Source organism: Oratosquilla oratoria, chromosome 12 (genome assembly GCF_046742065.1).
Source record: "Oratosquilla oratoria isolate Oo_2021 chromosome 12, ASM4674206v1, whole genome shotgun sequence".
In the NCBI taxonomy this organism is placed as follows: domain Eukaryota; kingdom Metazoa; phylum Arthropoda; class Malacostraca; order Stomatopoda; family Squillidae; genus Oratosquilla; species Oratosquilla oratoria.
The window spans coordinates 11,306,232-11,326,462 of NC_134788.1; the positions used below are offsets into that span (position 1 = coordinate 11,306,232).

General features: G+C 35.4%; 1 protein-coding gene across 1 annotated transcript in view; it reads left to right on the forward strand.

Annotated features, from left to right (window-relative positions):
- LOC143030960 (uncharacterized) overlaps positions 1 to 20,231 on the forward strand; it is a 50,921-nt gene that overhangs the window by 10,907 nt on the left and 19,783 nt on the right. The window lies entirely within an intron of this gene.

Consider the following 20,231-nt stretch of genomic DNA (forward strand, 5'->3'; position numbering starts at 1 on the left):
AACTGCTAAATTGGATGGAAGACTTTTTGCAAGAAAGAAAAAGGAGAGTAGTGATAAGAGACCAACACTCAAAATGGGATGAAGTAATAAGCGGTGTTCCGCAGGGAACAGTTCTGGCCCCAATAATGTTTGCTTTATATATTAATGATATGGATGAAGGAATTGAAACCTATATGAGCTTCTTTGCAGATGATGCAAAACTACTGAAAAGAGTGAAAACAGAAGAAGATTGTGAATCACTACAGAGAGATCTAAATAAAGTACAGGAATGGAGTAGGAAGTGAGAGATGGAGTTCAATACAAAAAAGTGTAGTATAATGGAATTTGGAAAAAGCAAAAACAGAATAACAGAATCATGTAAATTGGGAGAAGAAGGAATAAAAAAAAGTAGAAAATGAGAAGGACCTGGGAGTCATTGTTATGAATAATATGTCACCTGAGAAACATATAAATAAGATTTTTGGAGAAACCTATAATTTAATAAGAACAGTCAAAGTTGCATTTACATACCTGGATGAAGAAATGGTGAAGAAAATCCTACTCACCCTGATAAGACCAAGATTGGAATATGCAGCAACGATATGGTCACCAAGTACAAAAAAATGTATAAAAAAAACTTGAAAGAATACAAAGAGCAATTACAAAATTGGCACCAACACTCTCAAAACTATCATATGAAGAGAGAATAGAAAAACTTGAACTACAGACACTAGAGCAAAGAAGAGAGGAGATTTGATAGCTATTTACAGAATCATGAAATGCATAGAAATTACTGACAGAGAGAATCTGATCAAATGGGATGACAGAAATACAAGAGGACACGAAAAAAAAAAAAAAGACAGCTATAGAAGAGATTTGAAAAAGAACAGCTTTCCTAACAGAGTAATAGACAGTTGGAACAAGTTAGATGAGAAAGTGGTGTGTGCAAAAACAATACATGAATTTAAAAATAGTTTAGATGAAATGAGATATGAAGACAGGACACCACGAGCATAGCTCCCCTTCCCGTAAAATACAACTAGGTAAATACACACACCCTTTCAAACGAATGGACGGCGAGGGCTGGTGTTCCGAAGAAAGAGGAAAAACTACGTGGATCACAGCATTCAGGAAGTGCCTATTGTATTTGTAGGGAAGGGGAGTGCTCGTGAAATAGTGGGGAAGTGATAGGGAAGGAGAAGGGAAGGGACATTGAGGGAAATGAGGAAGGGGAGAACTTAGTCCAAGAGTCTAGACGGCTTATAAACAAACGCCGAATGGACGACTTGGAATTAGATGAGAGAACTGACAAAATTGTAAAGATCAGAAACATAGATAAGAGCAGTTCAATGGAAGGTGAGGATAATAATTTCCAAGGATTTAATGAGGGGGCGGCGGATACCAACCTCCCCCGACTGGCAAAACTGGAGGAAAAACTTGAAAAAATGACTCAGCACTGGGAGGTTAGGTTTGGCAAAATGTCAAAAATTGCCTAGAGGTTTGAAAAATTGGAATTACTAGAGAAGGCAAACAAAAACTTAACTGATGAAATAGAAGACCTAAAAAGACAGTTAAGAGAAGTAAAAGTGGAGAATGAAGAATTAAAGAGATAATAAAGAAAACAAAGAGGCCATAGCTAAAGAAGCTAAGGGTTGGAGGACAATTCAAGACAACAGTAAAGTTGCATTTACTGACTTAATTAAACAGCAAATGAGAGAACAAACTGAAGACTCAGTTATTAAAGTGATGAGACAGAAGGAGAATATAGTAAGGGACTTAGCAGATAAAAAGAAATGTATAATTATATTAGGAATGGAAGAGAAACATAACCCAGATAGAACCTCAAGAACCAATGAGGAAAATGAAAAAAATAAGAAATCTACTAAACTTAGTTCAGGAAGATGAACCAGAAATTATGAAACAAATTGAGGAAAAATTCAGGCTTGGAAAGTATAGCACAGATAAAACCAGACCAATTTAGATTAAATTCAGGCCACAAACGACGGCAGAGAATATCTTAAACAAAACAGGGAAACTAGCAACAAGTGAACAATATAAAAAAAGTATGGATAAAAAGGGAAATGAATAAAGAGGAAAGAGAGGAAGAAAAAAAGAAAAGACTTCAAGCTAAGGGAAAAAAATGAGAACAGAACGGAGTCAGAAAAGGAGAGATTCTATTGAAGAGTAGTGAATATGAAACTAAGGAAAGTCGACATACAAGAGAAAAACTAAAGGGAAACAGAGAACACAATGGAAGTGGCAGAAAACTAAGAGTGTCTTACACAAATATAGATAGACTAATAACAGGACCGAATGAGCTGAATGATTATTTGAAAGAAAAAGAACCAGACATAATGGGAATTGTAGAAACAAAATTAAAAGGTCCACTACCACCCAACAGTGTAGGACATGATGCATATAATTATTGGATTAGAAACAGAAAGACAAAGCAAGGGGGTGGAGTTATGTTCCTGACTAAGAAGGATATAAATGTGAGGTGTGTCACATATGGAAAGAGTGCAGTAGAAATGATTATGATCGAAGTGGAAGACAGTGATAAGAAGAACAGAAAGTTTGTGATAGATTATGTGCCTCCGAATACAGCCTCGTGGGAAGAGAGTGAACATAAAAGTATGTTAGAGGACACAAAGATAACATTAAACAAGATAATGGAAGATGGAGGAAGAATAGTTATGATGGGTGACTATAATTGCAAAGAAATATGCTGGGAAGAGATGACCGTAAAGGGTGGAGAAGATTCATGGGGAAGTGTTCTACTTGAGATGATTACTGACCACACAATGACACAATGGATCCAAGAGAACACTAGGTATAGAAATGAAGAAGAACCATCGAGACTAGACCTAATAATCACATCAGAAGCTGAAATAGTGGAAAAGATAGAATACCAGGCACCGATAAGCAAAAGTGACCACATATTGATAGAACTAGAGCTAAATGAGAAAAAATACATGAAGAGAAATGATATAGAAAAGGAAGATTGATGTATGAAAAAGCAAATTTCGATAAAATAAGAGAATTCTTCCAAAATGAAAACTGGGAAAGAATACACAAAGAAGATACAACAGTAGAAGAGAAATGGAATATTTTGACAAAAATCTATAAAAAAGGAGTAGAAAAGTATGTCCCAAGACAAAAACAAGAAAAAAGAATATGTAAAATGCTGGTACAACAAAAGTTGTAAGGAGATAAAAGGCAAAAGAGACAAAGCTTGGGCCAAATTGAAGAAAAACAAAAGACCAGAAAAATTGAAAATATATACCTGTTATAGAAATGAATATGTACAAGCGTGCAGAGAGGAAAAGAGAAAATATGAAAAAGATGTCATAGGAAAATGTAAAGATCAACCAAAACTATTCTACAGATTTGTAAACAACAAACTGAAAAACAAACAAGATTTGGAGAAATTAAGACAAGGAGGAGTTGAATACACAGAGGAAATTGAAATGGCAGAAATTATGAACAAACATTTTAAATATGTGTTTACAAGGGAGAACATACAACCTGAAGAGATTGAATGGAAAGAGAAAGTCCCCCCTATGAAAGAAATAGAAGTAACAAGGAATGAAATATTGAAACACTTGAGTAATCTTAATGTCAGAAAATCGCATGGACCAGATGAAATAGCAAACTGGATTTTGAAAGAATGCAGGAATGAACTGGCAGACATAATACATAGCATACTAAACAGTTCCTAGAAAGAAGGAAAAGTTCCAGGAGATTGGAAAAAAGTAAATATAGCACCTATATATAAAGGGGGAAATAAAGAAGACCCTAAGAACTATAGACCAGTCTCTCTAACAAGTACAATAGCAAAAATTTGTGAAAGAATTGTAAAAAATAGATGGGTAAAATATTTAGAAAAAAACAACGTGCTAAATGCAAGGCAATTTGGATTCAGACAAGGACAATCATGCGTCACCAATTTAATATGTTTCTATTCAAGCCTAATAGATATAGTACAAGAAAGAGATGGATGGGCTGATTGTGCATTTCTAGACCTAAAGAAAGCTTTTGACAAAGTACCACATAAGAAGTTGCTTAAGAAATTAGAAACTGAAGGAGGAATACACGGCAAACTGCTAAATTGGATGGAAGACTTTTTGCAAGAAAGAAAAAGGAGAGTAGTGATAAGAGACAAATACTCAAAATGGGGTGAAGTAATAAGCGGTGTTCCACAAGGAACAGTTCTGGCCCCAATAATGTTTGCTATATATATTAATGATACGGACTAAGGAATTGAAACCTATATGAGCTTCTTTGCAGATGATGCAAAACTATTGAAAAAAGTGAAAACGAAAGAAGATTGTGAATCACTACAGAGAGATCTAAATAAAGTACAAGAATGGAGTGGGAAGTGGGAGATGGAGTTCAATACAAAGAAGTGTAGTATAATGGAATTTGGAAAAAGCAAAAACAGAATAACAGGATCATATAAATTGGGAGAAGAAGGTATAAAAAAAGTAGAAAATGAGAAGGACCTGGGAGTCATTGTTATGAATAATATGTCACCTGAGAAACATATAAATAAGATTTTTGGAGAAACCTATAATTTAATAAGAACAATCAAAGTTGCATTTACATACCTGGATGAAGAAATGGTGAAGAAAATCCTACTCACCCTGATAAGACCAAGATTGGAATATGCAGCAACGATATGGTCACAAAGCACAAAAAAAATGTATAAAAAAACTTGAAAGAATACAAAGAGCAATTACAAAATTGGCACCAACACTCTCAAAACTATCATATGAAGAGAGACTAGCAAAACTTGAACTACAGACACTAGAACAAAGAAGAGAGAGAGGAGATTTGATAGCTATTTACAGAATCATGAAAGGCATAGAAATTACTGATAGAGAGAATCTGATAAGATGGGATGACAGAAATACAAGAGGACATGGAAAGAAAATAAAAAAGACAGCTATAGAAGAGATTTGAAAAAGAACAGCTTTCCACACAGAGTAATAGACAGTTGGAACAAATTAGATGAGAAAGTGGTGTGTGCAAAAACAGTACATGAATTTAAAAATAGTTTAGATAAAATGAGATATGAAGACAGGACATCACGAGCATAGCTCCCCTTCGTGTAAAATACAACTAGGTAAATATATATATATATATATATATATATATATATATATATATATATATATATGTATATATTCTCACCTTTCTCACCCTCCTCCTGTTAGACCCTGATAGGTCTGTCAGTTGCCACGTCTCGTTAGCTCTCTCCATTGTTGATGTTCTTCATATTTTCTATCCCTTTCAACCTCCTCCAGTGAAGTTCCCCTCTTGTGCATGGCCTGCTGGATATTTGTTCTCCATCTCATTCTTGGACATCCCACAGGTCTTCTTCCTTCTGGTTTCCATAAGTAGAACTTCTCTGGATATCTTTGCTCTTCCATCCGCATAACATGTCCGTACCATCTCAGCTGTCCTCTCTCCACATAGTCCAGTACATTCTCAACCCCTAATGCTTCTCTTATAACTTGATTCCTTATTCGGTCCACCCTTGTACATCTGTAGATAACCCTTAGTGCTCTCATTTCTGCGGCCTGTATTTTACTCCTTGTCCTACTGGTTAATTTCCAGGTCTCACATCCGTAACACAGTACTGGTCTTAATATAGTTATATAGATAGTTTTCTTCACTTTCCTTGGTATTGCGGGATCCTTAAGAAGTGGGTATAGTGACTGCAGCTCTATATTGTACTTCCTGATTCTTTCATTTATTTCCAAAATTATATCCCCTCCGCTGTTAAAATCAGCTCCCAGATATTTGAAGTTGTGTACTTTTCTTACTTCTTGGGTATCTATGGTAACTCCTCCATCTCCAGAAATTCTGCTCACGTTCATGTATTCACATTTTCCGACATTTAACTCCATTCCCATTTCTGTCAATTGCTCAGACCATCTGTCCACAGCTTCCTGTAAGGTCTCTAGATCATCAGCTATAAGTGCCACATCATCAGCATAGGCAAAAGTAACCGTGTTATCCTCCATCTGAGTTATTTCTTTCATTATATAGTCCATGTACACAATAAAAAGCAATGGTGACAACACACTGCCCTGTCTCACTCCACTTGCTATCCCAAACCAATTTCTAGCTCCATATTCGGAGATCACTGCGCTTTCAGATGTACGATAAAGTCCCTTTACTGCATTTGCAAGATGGGTAGGTACCTCATACTGGGGATCCTCAAGCACACCCCATAGTTTCCTTCTTGGCACTCTATCAAAAGCCTTTTGTAAATCCAGGAAGATTATATGTTCCTCAACATTCCATTCCCATGCCTTTTCAACCAGCATCCTCAATGCAAAAATCAAGTCTGTGGTGCTTCTTCCTGGTCGAAAACCATATTGCCATTCACCCAGCTTCTTTTCAACTACAATTCTTAATCTGGCCTCCAATATTCTTTCATATACCTTTCTTATATGCGGCAAAAGTGATATTCCTCTGTAGTTACTACAGACTGTCTGGTCCCCTTTCTTAAAGATAGGGCATATCAGAGCTTTACTCCATTCCGCAGGCACTGTTGCTGTTTTATATGCTGCATTGAACATAGACACTAAATATGGCAATAAAGTCTCCTCTGCTTCTTTAAAAATCTCCGCCGGCAAGCCATCGCATCCTGCAGATTTTCCATTTTTCATTCGTTTAATTGCTGCCTTTACCTCGTTGGATGTTATTTCCAAACTCTCATCATTTCTCACTTCTCCAATCTCCCAATGGTCAGCCACTTTGTCCTCATTAACATTCAGCAACTCACTAAATTACTTTCTCCATCTATTGTCTATATCAGCAGGGTGTGTCAGGATGTTACCCTCCATATCTTTAATGGTTGAACAAGTTTCCCTGCTTCCTTTACGATAGCTTTTTGCTAAACTATAAAGCAATTTCCTTCCAGTAGTAAAATCATCTTCTAACTGTTCTCCTAATTGGTCCCAAAATTTTCTCTTTGCTATTTTCTTTACCCTTTCAGCCTCTTTCCTTGCACTTTCGTACATTAATCTGTTTTCCCTTGTTCTTCTTTTCATCCATGTGCGAAAAGTCTTCATCTTTTGTTTCACTGCTTCCCTCACCTCTTCAGTCCCCCAAGGGGTCTGTTTCTTTCTTTTCCCCCCAACATACTTCACTCCATTAGTTTCTTCTGCAATATTAGTCTACTTGTCTTTAAGATAGTTCCACATGTGTTCAACAGCTTGATCATTCTGTACTGTCACCTCATCTGCGATTTTTCCGTTCAGCCTCTGCTTAATCTCACCCTCTTTTAGCTTGACCAGATTGAGTCTTCTTCTTTTTGGAGGTGGCCCTGATCTTAATTTCTTGAAAGTTAGTTTGGCCACCCCTAGCCTGTAGTCAGCATCCATTGACTCCGAGGGAATGCTCTTTATATTTGATGTAGTTCTCTTATCATTGCAAACTATAAGATTTATCATTGATCTGCATACGTATTCCCCTCTATCATTGCTCCATCCATACCAAGTCCACTTATGCAACTCTCTTTGTTGAAAAAATGTGCTCATTATTTTCAAATTATTCAGGGTACAAAAATCCAAAACCCTCTCTCCATCTGCATTTCTGTCTCCTACACCAAAGGCTCCAATGACATCCTCATATCCTACCCTGTCTACTCCAACGTGTCCATTCCAGTCTCCCATTACAAATATTTTCAATTTTTCATTAAAGAGATCAATAGCTGCCTGTAGCATCTCGTAGAAGTGTTCTTTTTCTTCTGTTGTTCTTCCACTCTGAGGTGCGTATATTTGTATAACCCCTATTTTCTCTTCCCTCATCCTTAATACGCATCCTATTATTCCTTCACTCATACAGCGAATTCTCTCTATACCTTTAGCAAGGTCTGGGCTAACAAGTATTCCCACCCCATGTCGAGCATCATCCTTTCCTTTCCATACAAGAGTGTAATCGCCATGTACAATCTTCCTACCTTCTCCTCTAATTCTAGTCTCTGCCAGACCCAGTACATCAAGTTTCCTCCTTTTCATCATCTCAACAACCTCCTCCTCCTTATCCTTCAGGGTTGCACAGTTTATAGTTCCCAGCAGAAGAGTTTTTCCGAGCACATGTCCATTATTGGTCCTAGTCGTCTCCGTTTGGTCTACCTGATTCCAAGGCATAGCGTGAGTTTCTCAAGCAGAATATATGTGTGTATTTACCTAGTTGTATTTACCTAGTTGTATATTACGGGAAGGGGAGCTATGCTCGTGGGGTCCCGTCTTCATTTCTCATTTTATCTAAACAATTTTTAAATTCATGTATTGTTTTTGCACACACCACTTTCTCATCTAACTTGTTCCAACTGTCTATTACTCTGTGTGGAAAGCTGTTCTTTTTCAAATCTCTTCTATAGCTGTCTTTTTTTATTTTCTTTCCGTGTCCTCTTGTATTTCTGTCATCCCATTTTATCAGATTCTCTCTATCAGTAATTTCTATGCCTTTCATGATTCTGTAAATAGCTATCAAATCTCCTCTCTCTCTTCTTTGCTCTAGTGTCTGTAGTCCAAGTTTTTGTAGTCTCTCTTCATATGATAGTTTTGAGAGTGTCGGTGCCAGTTTTGTAAATGCTCTTTGTATTCTTTCAAGTTTTTTTATACATTTTTTTGTACTTGGTGACCATATTGTTGCTGCATATTCTAATCTTGGTCTTATCAGGGTGATTAGGATTTTCCTCACCATTTCTTCATCCAGGTATGTAAATGCCACTTTAATTGTTCTTATTAAATTATAGGTTTCTCCAAAAATCTTATTTATATGTTTTTCAGGTGACATATTATTCATAACAATGACTCCCAGGTCCTTTTCATTTTCTACTTTTTTTATTCCTTCTTTTCCCAAATTATATGATCCTGTTATTCTGTTTTTGCTTTTTCCAAATTCCATTATACTACACTTTTTTGTATTGAACTCCATCTCCCACTTCTTACTCCATTCCTGTACTTTATTTAGATCTCTCTGTAGTGATTCACAATCTTCTTCAGTTTTCACTCTTTTCAGTAGTTTTGCATCGTCTGCAAAGAAGCTCATATAGCTTTCAATTCCTTCATCCATATCATTAATATATATAGCAAACATTATTGGGGCCAGGACTGTTCCCTGCGGGACACCGCTTATTACTTCATTCCATTTTGAGTGTTGATTTCTTATCACTACTCTCATTTTTCTTTCTTGCAAGAAGTCTTCCATCCAATTTAGTAATTTACCTTGTATTCCTCCTTCAGATTCTAGTTTCTTAAGCAACTTCTTATGTGGTACTTTGTCAAAAGCTTTTTTTAGGTCTAGAAATGCACAATCAGCCCATCCATCTCTTTCTTGTATTATATCTATTAGCCTTGAATAGAAGCATATTAAATTGGTGACGCATGATCGTCCTTGTCTGAATCCAAATTGCCTTGGATTTAGTACGTTGTTTTTTTCCAAGTATTTTACCCATCTATTTTTGATCATTCACAAATTTTTGCTATTGTACTTGTTAGAGAGACTGGTCTATAGTTGGTAGGTTCCTCTTTATTTCCTCCTTTATATATAGGTACTATATTTGCTTTTTTCCAATCTTCTGGAACTTTTCCTTCTTTCAAGGAACTGCTTATTATGCTATGTATTTTGTCTGCCAGTTCATTCCTGCATTCTTTCAGAATCCAGTTTGCTATTTCATCTGGTCCATGTGATTTTCTGACATCAAGATTACTCAATTGTATCAATATTTCATTCTTTGATACTTCTATTTTTTCTATAGGGGGGACTTTCTCTTTCCATTCAATCTCTTCAGGTTGTATGTTCTCCCTTGTAAACACTGATTTAAAATGTTTGTTCATAATTTCCGCCATTTCCATTTCCTCAGTGTATTCAACTCCCCCTTGTCTTAATTTCTCCAAGTCCTGTTTGTTTTTCAGTTTATTGTTTACAAATCTGTAGAATAGTTTTGGTTGATCTTTACATTTTTCTATGACGTCTTTTTCATATTTTCTCTTTTCCTCTCTGCATGTTTGTACATATTCATTTCTATAACTGGTATATATTTTCCATTTTTCAGGTTTTCTGTCTTTTTTCCATCTGGTCCAGGCTTTGTCTCTTTTATCTTTTAACTCTCTACAACTTTTGTTGTACCAGCATTTTACATATTCTTTTTCTTGTTTTTGTCTTGGGACATACTTTTCCACTCCTTTTTTGTAAATTTTTGTCAAAATATTCCATTTCTTTTCCACTGGTGTTTCTTCTTTGTATATTTCTTCCCAGTTTTCTTGTTGAAAGAATTCTCTTATTTTATCAAAGTTTGTTTTTTCATACATCATTCTTCCTTTTCTATATTGTTCATTTCTTTTGATATATTTTTCTTCATTAAGTTCCAGTTCAATCAATATGTGGTCACTTTTACCTATTGGTGTTTTATATTCAATCTTGTCCACTATTCTAGGTTCAGATGTAATTAATAAGTCTAGTCTCGATGGTTCTTCTTCATTTCTATACCTAGTGTTCTCCTGTATCCATTGTGTCATTGTGTGGTCAATAATCATCTCAAGTAGAGCGTTTCCCCATGAGTCGTCTCCACCCTTTACTGTCATGTCTTCCCAGCAGATTTCTTTGCAATTAAAGTCGCCCATCATAACTATTCTTCCTCCATCTTCCATTATTTTATTTAATGTTATCTTTGTGTCCTCTAACATACTTTTATGTTCACTCTCCTCCCATGAGGCTGTTTTTGGAGTCACATAATTTATCACAAATTTTCTGCTCTTCTTATCTCTGTCTTCCACTTCTATCATAATCATCTCTACTGTATTCTTTCCATATATGACACCTTTCACGTTTATATCCTTCTTAGTCAGGAACATAACTCCACCCCCTTGCTTTTTCTCTCTGTTTCTAATCCAATAATTGTATGCATCATGTCCTACACTGTTGGGTGGTAGTGGGCCTTTTAATTTTGTTTCTACAATTCCCATTATGTCTGGTTCTTTTTCTTTCAAATAATCATTCAGCTCATTCAATCCTGTTATTAATCCATCTATATTTGTGTAAGACACTCTTAGTTTTCTGCCACTTCCATTGTGTTCTCTGTTTCCCTTATGTTTTTCTTTTGTATGTCGAACTTCCTTAGTTTCATGTTCACTACTCTCCAATAGAATCTCTCTTTCTCTGACTCCGTTCTGTTCTCGTTTTTTGCCTTAGCTTCCAGTCTTTTCTGCTTTTCTTCCTCTCTTTCCTCTTTATTCATTTCCCTTTTTATCCATATCTTTTTGTATTGTTCACTTGTTGCTAGTTTCCCTGTTTTGGATAAGATATTCTCTGCCGTTGTTTGTGACTTGAATTTAATCTTAATTGGTCTGGTCTTGTCTGTGCTATACTTTCCGAGTCTAAATTTCTCTTCGATTTGTTTCATAATTCCTGGTTCATCTTCCTGAACTGATTCTAGTAATTGGCTTACTTTTTCATTTTCCTCTTTGATTCTTGTGGTTCTATCTGGGTTATGTTTCTCTTCCATTCCTAATATAATTATACATTTCTTTTTGTCTGCTAAGTCTCTTACTATATTCTCCTTCTGTCTCATCACTTTAATAACTGAGTTTTCAGTTTGTTCATTCATTTGCTGTCTGATTATGTCAGTGAATGCAACCTTGCTATTTTCTTGAATTTTTTTCCAACCCTCCTTGTTCTCCATATTATTCTCCTTTAAGACTTTATTCTCATCTTTTACTTCTTTTAACTGTTGTTTTAATTCTTCAATTTCCTTAGTTAAGTTTTTGTTCGCCCTCTCTAGTTCTTCCAATTTTTCAATTCTTCGAATTATACTGTCAACATTACCGAACCTACGCTCCAAGTCTTCGTTCATCTTATCGACCTTCTCTTCTAGTCTTGTCAGTCGGGGGGGGGGGGGTTGTGTGTCCCCCCACCCTCTTTAAATCCCTTGAAAATATTCTCATCACTTTCTACTGTATTGCTCCTATCTATACCTCTAATCTTCACATTCCTATTAGACATGTCGTCATCATCCAGCTCGTCTTGCGGTCGCTTGTCCACCTTTCGGCGGCCCGTCAGGGCCAATTCCTCCACCTCCTCATTACCTTCCATTTCCCCAGCAATCCCTCCCCCTCTCCTCTTTCCTTACTTTCCCACTACCCCACGAGCAATTTCCCCCACCCTGCAAATACAAAAAGGCACTTCTCTTTGCGTTGGGATCCACAATCTGCACTTTTCTTCAGAACGTTCTTCAAGCCGTCCGTTCGTTGAAAGTGTGTGTGTATTTACCTAGTTGTATTTTACGGGAAGGGGAGCTATGCTCGTGGGGTCCCGTCTTCATTTCTCATTTTATCTAAACAATTTTTAAATTCATGTATTGTTTTTGCACACACCACTTTCTCATCTAACTTGTTCCAACTGTCTATTACTCTGTGTGGAAAGCTGTGTGTGTGTGTGTGTATTTACCTAGTTGTATTTTACGGGAAGGGGAGCTATGCTCGTGGGGTCCCGTCTTCATATCTCATTTTATCTAAACTATTTTTAAATTCATGTATTGTTTTTGCACACACCACTTTCTCATCTAACTTGTTCCAACTGTCTATTACTCTGTGAGGAAAGCTGTTCTTTTTCAAATCTCTTCTATAGCTGTCTTTTTTTATTTTCTTTCCGTGTCCTCTTGTATTTCTGTCATCCCATTTTATTAGATCCTCTCTATCAATAATTTCTACGCCTTTCATGATTCTGTAAATAGTTATCAAATCTCCTCTCTCTCTTCTTTGCTCTCTCCTCTCTCTCTTCTTTGCTCATGTGTGTGTGTAATTACCTAGTTGTATTTACCTAGTTGTATTTAACGGGAAGGTGAGCTATGCTCGTGGTGTCCCGTCTTCATATCTCATTTTATCTAAACTATTTTTAAATTCATGTATTGTTTTTGCACACACCACTTTCTCATCTAACTTGTTCCAACTGTCTATTACTCTGTGAGGAAAGCTGTTCTTTTTCAAATCTCTTCTATAGCTGTCTTTTTTTATTTTCTTTCCGTGTCCTCTTGTATTTCTGTCATCCCATTTTATCAGATTCTCTCTATCAGTAATTTCTATGCCTTTCATGATTCTGTAAATAGCTATCAAATCTCCTCTCTCTCTTCTTTGCTCTCCTCTCTCTCTTCTTTGCTCGTGTGTGTGTGTGTGTGTGTGTGTGTGTGTGTGTGTGTGTTTACCTAGTTGTTTACCTAGTTATATTATACGGAAAGGGAGCTATGCTTGTGGTGACCCGTCTTTGTATCTTTCAGCATCAAGTTTGTTCTTAAAATCGTGAATAGTGTTTGTACACACTGTTTTTTCATCCTAGTTGTATTTTATGAGAAGGGGAGCTATCCTCGTGGTATCCCATCTTTTTATGAAACAAGACTCAATGATATTTTGTTCTACAATATTATTATAAGAGGTAATTACTTTGGAATTTCCCCAGTCAATATCATGACCATAATCCCTTTGGTGGACAAATAATCCACTTTACACTTGCCCCGTTCTAATATTATATCTATGTTGGTTTATTCTTTTATTTAAACCTTTGCCTGTTTTGCCTATGTAAATAAAATGACAGTTTTTACATGGCATGCTATATATACAACCTTCTTTACTTCTTAGAGAACTTTTAATTAACAGGTTCTTAATGTTATTATTGTTTTTAAATACTACCTAGATACCAAATTTATTAAAAATGCTAGGAAGATTGATTAAATTTTCATGGTAAGGAATTGTTAACATATTTTTTTAATTAGATTGTTTGACCTGTGAAGTATTAAGAAAAGATTTCCTAGCTTTGATTTTTGTCTTGTCGATCAGATGTTTTGGATATTCTAAATTTTCTCCAATGTCATAGATAAATTGTATTTCTTGATCCAAAAACTCAGGGGAACAAATTCTATAAGCTCTCAGGAACATTGAAAATAAAAAAATAAAAAATTACAACTTGGTGTTTTGACTGTGGTAGGAGTAAAAATGGATGTATGAAAGGACATTGGTGGGCTTCCTGTAAACTTCAAACTTAAAATATCTTCCACATCGGTGAATATTTACATCTAAAAATGGTAAAACATTATTTACCTCTACCTCTACTCTGAATTTAATGAAATGCACCAAATTATTTGAATCTGACAAAAAAGTATCCAAATGTTGATCATTAGGCCAAATGCATAAAATATCAGCATACCTGTACCAAACTGTATTATTTGAAATAATGTTTGGTAACAACTCTCTTTCAAAAAACTTCATATACAAAATACTAAGAATTGGAGACAGACAGTTCCCCATAGCCATACCAAATGTTTGATTATAAAAGTTTCCATTAAATTGAAACTTATAGTCTATTACACATAATTTGATTAAACTAATAATAGTATGAGCAGTGAGTGTTAAGTCATGCTTCTTCAACTCTTTTTCTAGAAATCCTAACAAATCTAACACTGGGACTCAGGTGAATAAACTTTTAATATCGAAACTAACCAACTTAAAATCAAATGTGAGACTTTGTCCAAGCAGCTTTTCAGTTAAATCAACATTATCTTTGATATGCGACTGGGAAATTTGGTATCCAGGAAGTATATAAAAACAATAATAACATTGAGAGTCTGCTAATTAAAAATTCTCCAAGAAGTAAAGAAGGTTGCATTTATAGCATACCATGTAAAAACTGTGATTTTATTTACATAGGCCAAACAGGCAAAGGGTTAAATAAAAGAATAAACCAACATAAATATACCAGTAGTATTAGAATGGGGCAAGTGTAAAGTGGATTATTTGTCCACCAAAGAGATTATGGTCATGATATTGACTGGGGAAATTCCAAAGTAATTACCTCTTATAATAATATTGTAGAACAAAATATCACTGAGTCTTGTTTCATAGAAAGAAGTTTTGGAAATAATATGAACTTGAGTTTGGGTTTATTTAAATTGGACAATTTTATTATTGACAAGATTGTGAGTGATAATTTGTGTGATATTTTGTAACATGGCACCTTTCCGAATATCCTCTGTCTTCTTACGTATATTGTTTCTTTCTTTCATACTTTTCTGTACCTTTGAAAATGTCTTAATAGACAAAAACGTTTGGTATCTGTTTTTTTTCAATTTCCTGGTGGTTTCTGCAAAAAAAAAAATACATATATATATATATATATATATATATATATATATATATATATATATATATATATATATATATATATATATATATATATACATATATATATATATATATATATATATCAGACAATCTCCTTGACAGTATATATATACATATATATATATATATATATATATATATATATATCCACACACACATACATTGATTATATTTATTTGTAGATTGAGAGAAGCAAGTAAATGCCTTGAGGGATTAAAAAGTGTTATAAGAAATGGGTATTTAGGAATGGATGTGAAGAGGAGATTGTATGAAGGAGTGATTGTGCTGATAATATTGTTTGAGAAGTATGATAGGGGTTACTAGATTGAATAGAGTGAGAAAGAGGGAGGTGAGAAACAGAACAAGAGTGGCAAAGGAGATGGCAGATAGGGCTGATGAAAGATTATTGGAATTAATGGTTTGGACACACACATGGAAAGAATGAGAGATGTAAGATTATTAAAAGAGGTCCAGAAGGCAGAGGTGGAGGAAGTGAATTTGAGGGGATGACTGAGATGGATGGATGGATGGGGTGAATAGGCTGTTGAGCAGGAGGGGAATTTCTGTTGAGCAAGGAAGGAAGGAAGGGAGAAAACAGGAGATAGGGATGAGTGGAGAGTGACGACGTAGAGACGACGATACTTTCATGCAAGAGAGGGAGGGGCAGGCAGGGGAGGCAGGAGGGTAGTGGGTGCTTATGTGTGAATAACATTTTGACACAGCCTGAAAGGGATTTCTCCTTGCCCTCTCTTTTTCTGCATGAGGGGACAGAGAGGGGGGATCACTGATTAAGTTAAGCACCCTCTTGATGGAGGAGACCCGAATCCATGGCTGGGGCAACTTGATAGAACTTGTTGAGAGCTGTTTTGTTTTTTGAGTGGGAAGGATGGCTGCATGGAAGCTTGCTTGGAGAGCCTGGGGACTGGCGCCAGCATGTGAGTGAAGTGTTTGCCCCTAATTGATGATATACGCAAAGTTACCATAGAAGAAATTTTTTAAGAAGGCAGCAAGTACTTTTTTGTATTACATCCTCAGATATGATATGTTTGAGGAAGTAATATATGAAAGTATTTACTAAGTTTTTCTCATGTGGTAATTTTTCATACATTTTTTCATGGTTTTGTGAAAGCCTTGTGTATACACATGCACACACACACTTCTTTGCAGATGATGCAAAACTATTAAAGAGAGTAAGTGCAGAGGAAGACTGCAAATTTTTTCAAGAAGACCTGGACAAAGTCTGGATGTGGAGTCAGAAGAGTGAAATGAACTTCAACATTAAGAAATGTAGTATAATGGAATTGGAAAAAGCAAAAATATCATATCATATCAATATATAAGATTGGTAGGAAGTAAAAAGTAAACTCAGAAAAGGACCTATGAGTAACTATCTCAATTGACATGACACCAGATAAACATGTCAACATATTAGTTGGAGAAACTTTCAAAATTGGAACATGCAGCATCACTGTGGACACCTAATTAAAAAAAAAAAAAAAAAAAAAAATATAGAAAGAGTTCAAAGAGCAACGACAAAGATGGTACTAACACTTTGCAATTTGACATACAAACAAATATTGAATAAACTAAATCTACCGACCCTGGTACAAAGAAGAGAAAGAAGTGATTTGCTAGCCATCTACAGAATATGAAATGGATAGGAACTCTTGATGGGTAATGACCTACTAAAATGGAACAGAAGAAATACAAGAGGACATGAGAAGAAACTTAAGGACAGTTACAGAAGAAATCTGAAAAAGAATAGCTTTCCACACAGAGTGATAGATATCTGGAACAAGCTGAATGAGGAAACAGTGAGTGCTAACACTATACATGACTTTACGAAAAAACTGGATGCAGAAAAATACAATAGCAAGTCACTATGAGCATAGCTCTTTTCCCACAAAATACAACTAGGTAAATGCATATAAATGTATATATAAGAAAATGTTAGTATCAAATAATATGAAAGCCAATTGTTCAGATTATAAGCTGGACTTCAATAGGCATTTGATTCTTTTTTTCAGTGTATCCATCTCATCACTTATCAGCAGTGAGTGCTACTCCTTCTCTCCTTCACTTCCTTATCACTCCTGATGCCCTACCTACCCCACTCCCAAAGTGAAACCCACTTTCAACTTAGTACTAACACATTCACCTTTTACACGACTTGGTGGCGAGGTTGGTAGAGTCTCAGATTGTCAGTACAGAGGTATCAGCGGCACCTGGTTTGAATCCTATCTAGGGCTGAAATTATTTCAGTATCGCTATGCTTCGAGTCGTTACTCCAACTCTCGTGGGCGGGGAGTTGGGTGTGTGTGTGCGTGTAAGGTCATAGCATTATTACCCATAGATAGGACATACGAGCTCTGAGCTCTCTTCCGGGAGGGAAATAGCTGTCAATCACAAGTCCGACACATGATCCAAAGACCAAGGTAAATCACAAAATGATACAACCAATCTCCACTGTTACACTCTGTACCACATCCACTCATAATTAATGACCCAGTTACTTGTGATTTGGTTGGAATCCTTGTCCCAGACCTTTCTATGCCTTGACATTTATTAGAAAAAAAAAAATTAGAGTAGAGGATCTGTAACCCCATTACTCTGTCCCAATTTCCTTCTTTGTCATGCATGAGACCATGGTGAGAAAGATAACGAGGCAATCATAGAAAAACTCAATGGGCACATAAAAGATCTTTAAGGAAATAGCAAAATTGTCATTCTACTACAGAATAATTTAGAAAGCATCTACCTAATGAATGAATGAATGAATGAATGAGAGCTTCATTCCAACTTGTGTGCTTGTGCTTGACTGATCTTCCAGAATTGTACAACACAACCTGAAACCATGACAAAAGAGAAGGAAATGTTGAATTGCTGTAAAAAAAAAATTGTTGAATTGATACCATGAGCAGTTTTTCAGGATTTTGTTTGTGGGATGCTTTTGTTTCTTGAGGCACCAATAATGGGAACTTGTAAGGTGGAGAGTATAGTTGACCATTTTCAAAATTGTTGACCCCCTCACCACTTCCGTTAGGAGGTGAAGCCCTGAGGGGATGTCATTCAGTCTCTGAACTCTGCCCAAGATCTCTATAAACCTTTTGTACTATGCCACAATTATAAGGAGCTTTCTATTTAAAACCTTCATTTGAGTATTTAAGTTGATTGGTAGCAAACATTATAGGCTTGTAAGCATGTTATTAAACATAAGTAGACATATTTGGTATTTTCTTTGAGTGTATGTAATTGAAATTGACAGAGAATCATTTATTATCTTGGTATCCCATACTTGTATATATGAGAAATAATTAGAGAATTAAAAAAACTAAGTTCTTATGAGCCATTGTAGATAGGATTAAATAGAAGGAATTTTTTTTCATTAGAACAGAATTTGAATCCTAGTTATGTTTTGAGGGTCTAAGTGAATTCCCAGACAACAATTCACCAGCAACAATTCGTCGACAACAATTCATTGACACGCTCAGTTCATCGATATACACAATTCATAAAAAAATAAAAATAAAAATATTCTAATTTGAAATATATAACTAAGTCATATTTTCATCCTTGATTTAGCATACTTTTATCTTTGATAATGAAATAATTACCTTCATAGCCTTTATTTAGGATAAAGTTTCTTTTCAAATTATTTAATGACAGAACTAATGAAAATGGCAAATTAGTATAAACTAAACTTAGAACTATAGATTGGTTTACTTAGAATCAGAAAGCTAGGTTATGGGGTATTGCCCACAAATAATCAACAACGTTGCTATATGAAGGATATCTTTCTACAATATTTTTTTATCCGTTCAGAAGAGTCAGGGTATTTGTTTCTTTGTGGTTGAGATGAAGTACCAGCCAAGTATTGATCAACTTTGACTTCAGTATAGTTTTGTTCTTTTTTCAGGCAGTCGAAAAAACTTCCAAATATTAGGGCGGTGTCTAGCAACCTGTGTCTCAAAAGTCCTTTATTAAAAACACAATAATAGTAAAAACATGGATAACAATAATACCAGCAATAAATAGTCATGCTTGCAATCTTAATAATATAAATCACCATAAAATGAAAATAATTATAAAAATGTATGTAAGAATTAACAAGAAAAATATCGATACCAATTGTAATGATAGAAATAATGATGGCACAGAAAATAAAAACAAGTGAATAAAAATATAAATATCAACAATGATATCACCAATTATAATGAAAACATAGAAAATGAGAACCACTGATGTAGGGTTGATGTATTGTCGTCAGGTTATCCGGGACTGACTGAACCGTCCACGACTGTCTGAACTATTATCGTCAGGTTATCCAGGACTAACTGAACCATCCACAACTGTCTGAACTGTCCATGGGAAGTTCTACTCATGACTATATCCTCTGGGTCTCCATTCCTTGATTGCTTATGAAGATTTGGGTCTGGTCCATTTTACGTCTCCTGTCCTCTTGTTGATGTTAATGACATAGAAAATTAAAACAACTGGGCCAGAACCAACTCTTCAAAGGATGTAGACGTGAGCAGATCCTCCCACGGACAGTTCAGACAGTTGCAGATGGTTCAGTCAGTCCCGGATAACCTGACAGCAGTATATCAACCCTACATCAGTGGTTCTTATTTTCTGTGTTTTCATTATAATTAGTGATGTTTCCAAAAACAGTTTCACATACTTAACCAAAAACAAATAATTCACTTGAAGGATAGCGTAGGACATTTGAGACACAGGTCGCTGGACACCACCCTAATGTTTGGAAGTTTTTCGACTACCTGAAGAAAGAACAAAACTATAATGAAGTCAAAGTTAATCAATACTTGGCTGGTACTTCATCTCAACCACAAAGAAAGAAATATCGTGACTCTTCTGAACAGATGAAAAAACATTGTAAAAAGATATCCTTCATATAGCAACGTTGTTGATTAATTGTGAGCAATAGCCTATAACCAAGCTCTCTAATTTTAGTAAACCAATTTATAGTTCTAAGTTTAGTCTATACTAATTTGTCATTTTCAATGCTGTCATTAAATAATTTGAACTATTCTTGATCAATAC